This window comes from Drosophila bipectinata, chromosome XR (genome assembly GCF_030179905.1).
Source record: "Drosophila bipectinata strain 14024-0381.07 chromosome XR, DbipHiC1v2, whole genome shotgun sequence".
Classification (NCBI taxonomy): domain Eukaryota; kingdom Metazoa; phylum Arthropoda; class Insecta; order Diptera; family Drosophilidae; genus Drosophila; species Drosophila bipectinata.
The window spans coordinates 12,447,085-12,449,403 of NC_091735.1; the positions used below are offsets into that span (position 1 = coordinate 12,447,085).

Here is a 2,319-nt window from a genome sequence, read left to right on the forward strand (position 1 = left end):
TTCTGGCGTAAAGAGACCAGATTCAGTTGCATTTGGTAAAGTTGCCATGCCTTTGAGAGCATCTCTATATGTAACTGCCGTAGAGGTGGAGAAACATCGATGTTCGCGGACATCGATGTTTTCGATGTTTTTGGCGCAAAACATCGATGAAACATCGATGTTTTAAATAAAAAACAAAATTAAGTGCTTTTGGTTCATTTGAAGTTGTATTAAAGTTTAAAAAGTGTATAATTTCCAACATAAACAAAATTATCCTTTTTATTATAAAAATATAAAATAAAAACAAAACTTAGAAAGATAAAAACAAATTGTTATATACGTCCCACTTTCCTTATTCTAACCTTATACTACGTTTTCTTCTATAGTATTCTTACTTTACTATTATATACATACATATATACATATTTACATATTATTTATATTTTTGTTTTTGTTAAGGAATAAAAGTTTGTCGACAACGGTCGATGATAGCCGAGTCCGTCGGTCACTTATGAGTTGTCCTTCCTGATCCAAATGATCCCAAGCCATAGAAACATCACGCTTCCTCCTCTTTGGCTCCTCATCCGATCGTGGCTGCTTGTTTGTTGTTCCTATAAAAATATGCCATATTAATGCAAAAGTACAACCACAGTTCAATGCAAAAGTAAAAATGAGTGCACGAATGTGTATGTGAACGTATGTATGTATGTATACATGTGCACGTGCATAAATTCGTGATAAAATCTTGGCTTTTTAATACTTACTTTTCAAAAATCTGTCCATGTCTAATCGCCTCCGCACTCACGCCAACACCACCATTCTGTTAGTAATTTATAATGAAATAATGTAATAAAATGATATACTTACAAGTTATTCGTCAATCTTCCTCGAAGTGCTTTAGAGATGGAAAAACATCGATGTTGCCCGGTAAAACATCGATGTTACCGATGTTTCGAAAACATCGATGACATCGATGTTGGCATCGATGTTTCTCCACCTCTAAACTGCCGAAGGTGTGTTGAGAGAATCCTATATTATTATTTGTTGAAGAGAGCTGACTTCGAAGTTCTGGATTTAAAAGAGAATCGCGATTACTCCGTATTGGATTTTCTGCTTCAATGTTGGTTTTTCTTATGCGCTTTGCCGAACGCTTGGAGATCAAATTGAGATAAGACAAACGGCATGGGCAGGTCTTATCAGTGGATGGATGATTGCCCTTACAGTTGGCACATTTATTGTTAATTGGATTCTCACAAGAAACCGTAGGGTGAGGTCCGGCACAGGGGGCACAAGATGTTTTAACTGAACAATTATTTGAACCGTGACCAAATGATTGACAGTTGTAACATTGTGTTATTTTGTTGTCAATTTTGACTTTATAGTCCCATCGTACTTTTATGTGATTGATGTACATGTAATTGTTTCGTAGTTCTTTTACGGTGATGCTTTTGTTTATAAAATAAACAATGTACAGTAGATCATAGTCATATTTGGTCTTTTTTTCAACAATTTTTACGTTTCTGCATTTCAAGCCTAGTTCAATAAGCATGGACATAACGGTTTTTGCTGGGAGTCTATGCATTCCAGACAGAACAGCTTTATATGGTTTAGTTGTTTTAGTGTCGTATGTATAGAACTCCCAATTAAGTTCTTTAAGCTTTGCTGTGGCCAGCTCGAAGTGATCCATTGATTCCAGGAATATTTTATAACCAATAGAGATATTTTTTATACCCTTGCAGAGGTTATTATAATTTTGTCCAAAAGTGTGCAACGCAGTGAAGGAGACATCTCCGACCCTATAAAGTATATATATTCTTGATCAGGATCACCTCCTGAGTTGATATGAGCATGTCCGTCTGTCCGTCTGTCTGTCTGTCCGTCTGTCTGTTTCTACGCAAACTAGTCTCTCAGTTTTAAAGCTATCGACTTGAAACTTAGCACACACCCTTCTTTCCTTTGCACGCAGTATATAAGTCGGAACTTATAGCTTCCATATAACTGATTGACCGGAAATGGTATTCCTTTGGTGTTTTTAGAGTTAGAGAGTTTAAATTTGACATGACACATGGCAACACATTACATGCCAAATTTCATAAGGATCGGCCGACTATATCTTATAGCTGCCATATAACTGAGCGATCGGAAATGAGCCAACTCGCGTTTTTGAAGATAGAAAGCTGGAACTTGGTACAGATTATATTTTTATTATCATTAGGATCGGTCGACTATATCCTATAGCTGCCATATAACTGAACGATCGGAAATGGTATTTGGTAGAAATATCAACTTTCGTATTTTTGAATATAGAAGCTTGGGACTTTTTATACCCTTGCAGAGGGT

At 36.1% G+C, this 2,319-nt stretch overlaps 1 long non-coding RNA gene across 1 annotated transcript; it reads right to left on the reverse strand.

Annotated features, from left to right (window-relative positions):
- Positions 1-231: 231 nt before the first annotated feature.
- Positions 232-878, reverse strand: LOC138925537 (uncharacterized). Its single transcript, XR_011441773.1, has 2 exons — positions 744-878; positions 232-590 (listed from the first exon to the last, which is right to left on the reverse strand). It is a non-coding gene; the product is annotated as an uncharacterized lncRNA (long non-coding RNA).
- Between the last annotated feature and the right edge of the window lie 1,441 nt (positions 879-2,319).